The sequence below is a fragment of the Ammospiza nelsoni genome, chromosome 2 (assembly GCF_027579445.1).
Source record: "Ammospiza nelsoni isolate bAmmNel1 chromosome 2, bAmmNel1.pri, whole genome shotgun sequence".
NCBI classification, from domain to species: domain Eukaryota; kingdom Metazoa; phylum Chordata; class Aves; order Passeriformes; family Passerellidae; genus Ammospiza; species Ammospiza nelsoni.
Window position 1 is genome coordinate 50,912,660 of NC_080634.1, and position 10,496 is coordinate 50,923,155.

Here is a 10,496-nt window from a genome sequence, read left to right on the forward strand (position 1 = left end):
CGACAAAGACTTCCTGAGGATGAATGTTGTCAGTATATGAAACACTGAATAACTGCTTTTTGTTTTGATGAATGGTCCCCTTTCTCTCAGATTTAAAGGGGAAAGTACAGGAAAAAAGTAGTAGCTCTGGGGAATGGAGTCTTGAAGATAGGATTTATTTTTTTTTAACAGGCTTTGGGCTGCATTAAGTTCTTACGATAATTTTATATGACTTTGACTCCATTGATATAATCTAAATGATTCCAAGCTCACAATGTAATGTTAGGGACTGGGCAAATTAATAGGAAGCTGAATTCCGTGTTACTTCCAAGCTCACAGTCACTCGGGTCCTGAATGTTACCAATTTTGGGACTGATTTTTTGTTTCTATATTTTCACTTTTATTCATCATGAGAATGAAACCGAAGGGAGACTGATTTCATTCTAGTCTCCCTTTCTTATTCCAGTCCCAAGCTTCTGTGGACAGTAATAGGTATTTGTATTGCAGAGACAACTGCTCCCAAAATAGCTAGCACTAGAAGTCTTCTAATTGGTTTACTGTCAGCAAAAGAGCAACAGAATCTGAAAGACCGAGTGGACAGGTTTTACCATGTTGGAGTTTGTTCTATGTACATGTAGCTGCTTTGAAAGAGCTTTATTTGTTTTGATTAATCTTAGTTTTATTAATTTATTGAAATTATTTTAATGCAAAGTTCAATAAAAGGAGGCTTTGTCAGACACCAGTGTCACTGCTCGCTTATGTTGTGTGTGTCATTGGCAGTGGGCTGGTGCCTTGGGTGCCAGCTGCAGGCACAACAGATAGATGAAGAGCAATAGTGTCAATTCTTGTCCATGCACAAAAACTGGGACCACATTTTCAGATTCCCTTTAGCATAACTGTAAGGGTGGCACTCAACTCATCTAAATCTAGTCCTCTAAAAATACTAGATATCTTATCTAAACCACTTTTGCAGCCTCTATCAGTGGAGCAAGGTACATCCATCACTTTAACCTCTTAGATAAGATTCTTGACTTCCTTCTATTGACCATTTTGAAAGCTTTTAAATGTCTAGATGCCTAATTTTTACACAGCTGCAGATAACCTTTGTGAATTCTCTCCAGTCTCTCTCTCTTCTCTCCACTAGCATGGTGTTTTCTGCTCCCCACTCTGCTCAACTGGAAAGTTAGCCATGATTTGATGCTCAGGGCTGTTCCCCACTAACCCATCCAGACCCTGGCATTGTTCATGCCCCAGAGTGCTGAGATCCAATTCCAGGAAGGCTGCAGACATTTATGCCTGCCTGAACCTTCAGCATGAAAGCAGTACCACCATGGCTGGAGTCAGTGGGCACAGGCTGGAGGAATTACCTAACAGAAGCAGAACTGGTTACATACTTAAGCAGGTGCAGAAATTTTGGCAGGATCAAGGCTTAAATAACAATTACCTCAAGGCAAGAAAATGTTCTTTTGTTTCCTTTGCTGCACAACACTTTCTATTGTCAATTAACTCAGTTTTCAAACTGATGAATGATGGAGTAACTTTGGAAGCATTACAATCATGGCATCACTTGAAACGCCTCAGTGCTCTCCCGAGAGAGGTGAGAAGGTTATGGGCGGCCTGTTCTGCTAAATGAGGCTACTCAGTGATCACAGCATGTGCTCTGGAGTCTGCCACATCAAGTCCTTGGGGTGCAGCCTGGCTGCTATTAAACCGTATGGGCAGAGTCCCATTACCCAGGTGAGAGTTGCATCAAGTCTGAAAACCTTTCATTTTTCCAGAAAGATCCATATGTAGGACACCGAGGACACAGTGGGGGAGCTGATTGTTACAGGTTTGTTGAAAAAGAACAAGAAGAGCACATGAAAGCTTGGAGAAAATATGCCTAGATCTCTTTTTTGTCATTGCTTTAATATGGCATGTAATGTGTGTATGCTTCCTAGTCCACTGCTGCAGATTTCTCTGCAGATGCAGCAAGAGGCAGTTCTTAAGCAGAGACTGGTTACACAGAATATTAGAGTATTTCAAGGGTATTAAAAATGCCACTAAACAAAGATCTTGTTCACTCACCCTGCCCTTTCTGTGACAAATGACTGCAGTAAAAGTGAACTCCTGCTTTTCCTTATTTATGAAACACCTCCTCCCTTTTGTATAAAAAACTAATATTCCTGTGCTTTAGAAAGTGTATAAGTGGCAGTTGAGAGAGCGGGTGAAAGCTGTACATTAGAGTGGTGGAACAAGGCAAGCACTGAAAAACAAAAAGCTATTCAGATTTTCTTTTTTTCCCTAAAAGAAAAGGAATGAAAACTCTCATCAGACTGAATTGTTCCACTCCTGATTACTGTGTGTAGCATGATGAAACAAAAAATGCATTTCCATTTTAGCTCTTGCAGGCAATATGTGCCTGCAAACCTTTTGATAAAGAACTGATTTTCAAAGCAGCACATTCCTGTAGGCTGTCAGTGATCCAGCAGAGCTCTCACGCTGCTTCGACTTTTCCTCCTCCCAAGAGTATCAAACCTTTACAATTCTTTCTAGGATCCTAGCAAATTTAATAATATAGGCAAACTTCTCCACAGATTGATTTTGGATTTACAAGGCTCCTGGCTGTTTGCTTGCAGAGACATAACCCAGAGGCAGAAACCCACATATCAGTCTTGTAAAAAACAACCTCATTTGCACCAAATAGATTTTACTCTTCAACATCTTCACAACTGAAACTGGCAATGTGTCACACTTAGCCATAAACATTTTTTCAGGAAGGAACTGGTCTCAAATAAGCCAGTTTAAATAAGATCAGCAAAGCCATCTCCAGTAATACCATCTGGTGACTCTTAATCACATTCAAGTGTAGAATATTGAAAATATGAGTCAGGCTAAAAAAGACATGAGGAAAAACAGTGTGAGCAGGGAAGTGCAAGAGTATTAACTAAGAGTGGCTTGCAGGCTGTAGGATGGAGAAGAGCAATAAAGAGGAACATGTAGCAGAGCAATTCATAAACTCAGGGACTAAGGCAATACTTTCTCGTTAAATGCAGCCATGTACCAACACCCTGCCCATTCTAATGTCTGGTTTTGGCTTAGTCCTTATGTGCTACCCAGGTACTGAGACAGGTGCAGAGGTGAAAGATCAGTGCAGAGTTGAGCATTATGTATTTGCAGTGGTCTCACCAGCACTGGACTGTCCCTCCCCTGCCTGGTGAGCCACAGCAGCAACATGTGCCTCCTGAAAGTACATGAGAATCCATGAGCCACCATTGAGTCAACTGCATTTTCTAAGCCACTGGCAATATTTTGTAGAATTTGAACTTTTGTGTGTGAAGTGGTGAGATTCTTTTTCTTTTCCACATTTGTTTTTTCTTTACTGTAGTTGAACCCTTAAATGAATAACAGCCTGTAGCAGCTTGTGTCAAGAGTAACAAGAAGGTGGCTGACACCTGTACTAGTTTGAAGAAACAATTTAAAGAGTTTGGTTATGAATTCTTCTGCAAAGCAATTTTTTTTTTCCTGCTGGTATGCATAGTTAGATTCAGTTTCATTTCACTGTCTGTGATGCCATTCCTTCTCCACAATAACCATCCAAGTGATGCATCTCAGGCTTGCTGTATCAGGGAATGTTGGCAAATAAATGAATGTGCTGTTTTCTTTGGCATTTAAACCTTTTATTCAACCCTCTAAGCTAAAGACAGGAGATTTCTTAAAATGGTTTTGCATGCTAGCAAATATAAATAATCACTTAAAGTGGCAGTAGAGGTGACATCTCTATAGACTTGGAAGTTATTAGAAAAAGAAATTTAAAAGGTGAGAGTAGTTTTGCCATTTTAAAAATACTTCCCAATTAGTTTAATAGGATTTGGTGCAGTGTTTTACAGTTTGATGAGCAAGTAGCTGAATAGTTTGGGCAGCATGTGTCTAATCTTGTTCTGAATATTTTGTTTTCTTTAAGCAGGTAACAGAGTGTGCATCTGTCTCTTCATTACTGGCCTCTGTTTTCATACTCTTCCTTCTTTGGGCAAAATATTTTTGCACATGCTTAATCCCAAGGACATCATTAATCTCAGGATCTTCATGTGTGGAAACTAAGGACAGCTTTCAGTACTTTATTGGCCTGTGCTGGGACACCCAGGGACACATCCCATAGGAATCCATCTATCCTGGGAAAGTCTGTGCTGCGTGGTCTGTGTGTGGGTTTGACTTCTGCTGGCCAAGGGCGGGGAGGTGACAACCTCTTCCTGTGGCCATAAGGCAGCCATCGGGTCTTGCACAGCGTGGCCTTCAAAATCAGGCTTAAGCACCTGCTCTGGCCATAAATTCAGGAAATTAGTGAACTGTTCAGGTGATCTGTTCTAAATGTCACGCGCAAGCAGTCGGTTTAAGTCCGTCTTGGATGTTTCAGCATGGTGTCTGCTTGTAAGGTCTGCAGTGTGGCGGGTCTGGGTACAGCTCTGGTTTTTTTCTCACATTTTCAGACTGAGTCCTGGCTTTGCAGCTGTGAAGAACAGGGACTCTGAAACACCCCTCGCCCTTTTCTCACACATTAGGTGGCCAGATCTGTCAGAAGTCTCATGGGGATAGTCTCTTCCCATTTGTGAACTTCACTCATTATTGGAATTGTGTAAGGTAAGGCAATGTGTGATGAATGCTCTTGTCATGCATTGAATTATTTAAATCCTCTTGAGAGAGTCTGGGCGTTCAGTTCCTCCTACTGGGAACAGGAGATCTTCAGCTGTTCTGCAGCCAAGGAAAAGTACTGGTCAGAGAGGTGAACATAAAAAAAATACATGATATATTTATAGAAGTATGTATGTGTGTGCATAAGCAAAGCCGGTTGTTTCTTTACCCAATATCTGTTGCCTGGGAGTGCTATTACCTGGTGCTTGGCCCTCAGGACATTTTGTGTGGTTGTAGAATTAATTGGCATATTTTGTGGGGTCTTCTGTGATAGACATTTGGGGTGTTTTGGTTAAGAGTTAGTTAGTTTTATGGGTACTCTCACTCATACAGAATCAAATATACACGTGCAAATAAAGCAAGGAAGGATACAGTTACCTGTATGATTAATTTGATTGACAAAGTATGGGAATAGAGTGTTTCTTTGTCCTTGTAGAGGACATGTTTGTTGTTCTTCAAGCACTTTTGTGAGCAAATGAATATGCTAAATTAGGTCCTGTAGAGACTTGTTGGCAAGCGGCATAAGGAAGCTTGTTTCCGGTTTTGCAGAGATAGATTCTTTTCTTAATCTACCAAATTAAGCATTGGGTAGACTTCTTAAAGTCAACCCCATGGCAGAGGACAACAAATGGCAGAGGACATGCCAAGACTCTGTTCTTTGACCCTCCTGCTCTCAGGTCTGTGACCACCCTCTCTTTCCTGAGGGGGAACCAGAATTCTGTGCTCTGCAGAATCAGTGCAAACCTTTTCTGGCGCAGGAGCCTGTCTCAGATCAAACACCTCCCTTGGAAAATACTGACACACGTTAGAAGAAAACAAACCAAGCCAGAAAAAAAACCCCATCTGTTAGTTTCTTCACAGGTTTCACATTTGTTTCAAGCATGCTGGTCAAAAAAAACACACCCCAACAACACAATCACATGGAGAAAGTTCCTCACCTCAGAGAAAAGTCTTCTACTGCAACTTTGAACACTTCAGAGTGGATTCACCTCAAAGCTGTCTGAAAGATTGGTGTTTACCTTAAGATTCAAATGAACTAAAAAAAAAGGTAGGAGCAGAGGGCAAGCCATCCCATCTACTCTGGCAGCTGTCTTTAGAGGGGTGAACCATATTTTGGCAACCCATCTCTTCTCTGACCAGACAGGCTGCCAACATGGCTGGCTAAGATTAGATGCCTGATTCCTGAAAAGCTAAATTTAAGTGGTAAGAATCCCAACCTTAAATTTTTAATCCCAACAGAGTTTATTGTTCCTTTCCCAAAAATCCAAGCACTTCATGTCATGCCAGATCAATTTGAAAGACTGGTTGCCCTTCAGTTGAGATGTGGTAGTGTGGTATTCCTGCTGCCAGATCATTCTTGCTTTGCAGATAATGCAAAAAAAAAAAAAAAAAAAAAAAAGAAAAATATTCTCTCCAGCTGCACATTGAGCAGTGAGGAGCCTGGGGCTGAGAACAACAGAGTGCTCAAGTGGTTTTGACCAGTACATCTGAATAAAACAACCTTTATAATATTTGAACAACAAAACACTTTACTGCTCTTATAGCAACAAACCCCTTTGCACACAATAGCAAAGCGAGTTATTACTGGTGCTAGAGCACAGTGGTAGCTCATCAAGGGATCCATGTCTTACCTTTCCAGCATTAATCACTGGAAATTCTCACTGTACCAATAAGCTTTTACTTGCACACAGTGAAAATAATGGTCTCACCTATACACAGTGAAGTCAGAGAGAAGGCAATAGTGCAGAGCCACAGGTGGCTTTTATATCCTGTATAGTGAAATCTGGCAACGTATCCTTATACAGAGGCTAAAATACTCTGCTTGAAAATAAAGACAGTAACACTCAAAAGCCACTTGTAGCATTGTATTTACTGCTTCTCACTTTGAAACCAGAAAATGCTTGTGCCTTTTAAAAATCAAAACACAGAAAGCAGAAAATGTAATGACTTAATTTTGTAATAAGACCCAGGCACAGGAACCCACGAGGATTTTCTTTCTGATGTTGGACTTCACATCTCACACCCGGAGAGGCCACATGCTGGCTTTGGCTCCCAGCACTGTCCCCAGATGCCTTCCGGCATGGAGAGGAGAAAGCCTTCTCTGGTTACCTTCAGACTTGTCCTTGGGCTGCAGGAAGAGGAGGGAAAGGACAAATCTGTGTTGGCATCAGGAAAAGACTGTTGTCTGAGCCCCTTGCTAGAAAGTGAGTGCACAGCACTACAGGCAATACTGGCGTTTCCTTCAGCCAAAATGTGTCTGCAAAACCATTCCTCTCTCTGGAGACAGCAGCAGAAGGTCCATTGCTCTTCCTACACTCCTTCAGGGATGCTCTACAAAACAGAGAAAGAAACATCAAGCAGAGTAAATATTACCAGTCCCACTCATTGCTGCATGCACAATGAAAATCATCTGTTTCTGCTCATAGATGAAACAAAATCTCATGGAACTGAAGAAAAGCAAAGAAAGAAAATGTAGGAGTACCCAGAGACAGATCCCTGTAGACACAATGCTTCTGGAGACATGATCATAGAGCTGCTCTCCTCCTTGGTTGTTTCCAGAGCACACAAAGTTCTACTGCAGCCAGCTCAAAGCATGCTTATCTGTCTCTGGAAGGACTTACTAGTGTGCCAGTCTTCACACTCACAGTCATGGGCCCAGATACCTCATCTTTCCCCTTATTCCTCCCAATACACCTGTGACAGGGAGGGGAGAAGCAACCTCTTTCAGAAGAATGATAGGGCTCAGCCCAAAGGGGAATGCTGGCTCAGTGTGAGCACTTGTTTCACACAAAATCAGGAAGAAAATTATCCCAAAGACCTACAAAATTCCTTAATCTCAGCTGCTGGCACTACCTGTGTGTTTTGGACTGACTCCTTGCCTTGTCAGAACTGGACTTCATGCAGGAAAACAAATTACCTTTTTTTTTTATTCTAGCAGCATTCCACCCCAATACCAGAATTTTTGCAAAGAAATGCTCCTCTCTTGCCTTTTATCTCTGCGTGTGGCACAGTTTGTGCAGAGAAACAAAGGACACGGCCATGAGGCAGAAAAAATCAATGTACTGAGGTGCTGCATGAGAGCATCCGATGTGGGTTTGCTCCATTGCTCACCCAAAGGAGGTTCCAGGCTGTCCTGGCTGCCAGAGCCAGGCAGGACAGCTGGGGGCAAGGGCATGGAGCGTGTTCAGACCAAAGCAAGGATAAATGTAAGCTTCAGCCGTGCAAACAGAGGCGAGAAGCTTTTTGCTGAAAGTCATTTCCCCTCTTTCAGTGGCACCAGCTCCTGACATGTCACCATGTGCCTTGTTTGCAACACCGGGGAAGGGAAACTCATGGAGGTGATTTCCTTACATTTCTGGATTCTTCAAGCCTGAACAAAGGACTTACTACTTCTGACATTGGATTCCTGTGTCTGATGAACCCCTGACTTCCCTTACTTGAATAAGTAGTTTAATTCATAGCAGAGCTGATTTCAGCTCATGGTGTTGAAGTGTTGTCATCACAGCATCATTCAACACAGGATAGGAAGGTGACCAGGAAAAACTGAAATTAATAGTGCTTTCATATGGCCTTCCTAGAAGAGTGTGAACAAAAAAAAGCCATAACTGTAGAGGAAAAATTGCAATTTCTGTATGGAAAAGATTCATTCTGCCATTTGCTCTCCGGATCATTATATTTGCTTTCCACCACCACCATCATTCCTTTACTGTAAGATAGTAACTTTTCAGAAAGCTATTCTCCATTGACATTTCACGTCTATTTCATTGGCTCAGACAACTTGAAGTGGCTTGGATAACATTTAGTGAAAGAAAACAGACTGAATCTGATCAAACATTCTTTTCTTTGATGGAACACTTAAAAGCAAACCAACAAAAAATATATGAAATATATGGTTAGTGTCATCATATGTTCTTAATTTTGTTGGGTTACTAAATTACAGGGACTGCAAAAGGAGACATTATATAAATCCCATGTGAACATATGGCTTTTCTTTCCCCTTCTGAGACTGCAGGCTGAATCTATGCAATCTATCCTGTTAACAAAATGAGCCGTGTCATTTGAGGAGTAGAGCTTAATGACAGTTGTCAGTCATCACTAGGTACCACACTCAAGGGACATCTTGATATGCCTGTGACAGACAGATTAGATATTGTCTGGAGAGGGATGGTTGTGCAGCAGCTGTAAGGAAGCCTAGTGGAGAGGAAATGAGGATAAAAAAAAAAAGAGCAAGGAAATCAGATACAGCTTTTCCAGCCCCTGATCTCTGGAGCAGATGATTCTTCTCAGGTATGAGCTGTGTGTGTCTGAAGTTAATGGCTGGATGGGAGATGGCTGCTGCTGAGGTTTGGCTTCAGTCACCCAGAATCCCAGCCTTGTTTTGGTCAGACCTGGGCAGATGAAAACCCTCTTTCCCCCCAAAATAGTTTGCTGTATAATCAGTTTTCCTTCTCATTCTTCACAGTCTTTTGCACTGAAGGCAAATGTAATTAGCACAGCTATGTCTGAGGCAGAAAGAGACCAAAATTGTTTGGCAGTTGTGACTTTCACTGCCAGTAGCAGGAGGTAGTGGAGGGAGGCTACTGCCCATCCTTGTGCCTTGCAGGGGACCTGTTCAGTGCCAGCAGGGATCTGGAGCTGGCACAGGACCCTGCTCCCACTGCCAGAGACCCACAGCTCCCAGCTCAGGTGTACCTGTAAGAATTGCCTCCCAAACAGTTCTCTGCCTCGTTTGTCCTTGTTAATTTGCCATGTGTAAACCAAAGAGATGCAGGGGTCAGCTCAGGAGTCTGTGCACACACTGCTCTCATGAAGACGTGCTCTGTATCCACGAGTGACCAGACACTGAGCCTGTCAACCAGAGCAAAGGCTTTCATGCATTTCTAGTAATAGCCACAAGGTCATTCAACACAGGTACCGGCAGCAGGAGATAGGATTTGGAGCCTCTGCTGCAAAAGTCCTTTATCTTTTTTTCAGCCAAGGGTCAAGTGGGATTGCAGAGCAAGAAAAACAAATGGGACACCAGCCCCAGGAGACCTGATGAAGGAGGCCAGTGGAGGCTGCCAAGCCAGCAGGTTGTAGCACACGTAGTGCTGCTCACGTAAAGCTGAGCAGTGAAACTGCAGCACTCTGGGGCCCGTAAAACTGCTCCCTGCTGCCTGGCTGGGACAGCAGTGATGATGGATTACACTGGCTCCACTCTGCAGGACGCCCAGCCACGGGAACACTGCCTGCTCCTGCTGCTGGATACTGCTGGTGTCTCAGGAGGCTGCAGCCAGCATCTCCCACAGTGAGCGGCTCCCCAGGCACCAGCCCTCTGCTCACATCAGCTTTTTTTCTCTTGTGAAGTCAGGAAACTCCTTGAGGATTCATACAGTGCAACACACCCCACCTAATACCTTCAGTCTTGATCTTCGTGTCCGGAAAAGCAGATATGAACAGAACACACTACAGAACAATAAAAGTTGTATAAAAAGAAAGGAAATAAGTGACCTTGAATTGTGGAGAAAGCAAGAGAAAATTCAAGGTTTAAAGTTAATTAGCCCTTGAACTGTCAGGCCCAATTACTTCCAGCAGGCTCTGACATTTCGAAGATTAATTAGGAAGTCCGTTGTCATTTCTCACAAAGGACCACCATTATGCCAGAGAAAACCTACCTGCTTTCTGCACACAATGTCTTGAAATTTTGCTAAAAACTAATTGGGGATCTTTGATAAAAGTTTTCTGGTTGTTATATCCATTTTGAGGAATACACTTTATTTATATGCTGAAATAAATCTGGCAGCTTTGAAGGGAAGGTTTAACTCCCTGGTTGATGATTTGAAATATTTGAAGCTCCTGGGCAAAAGGTC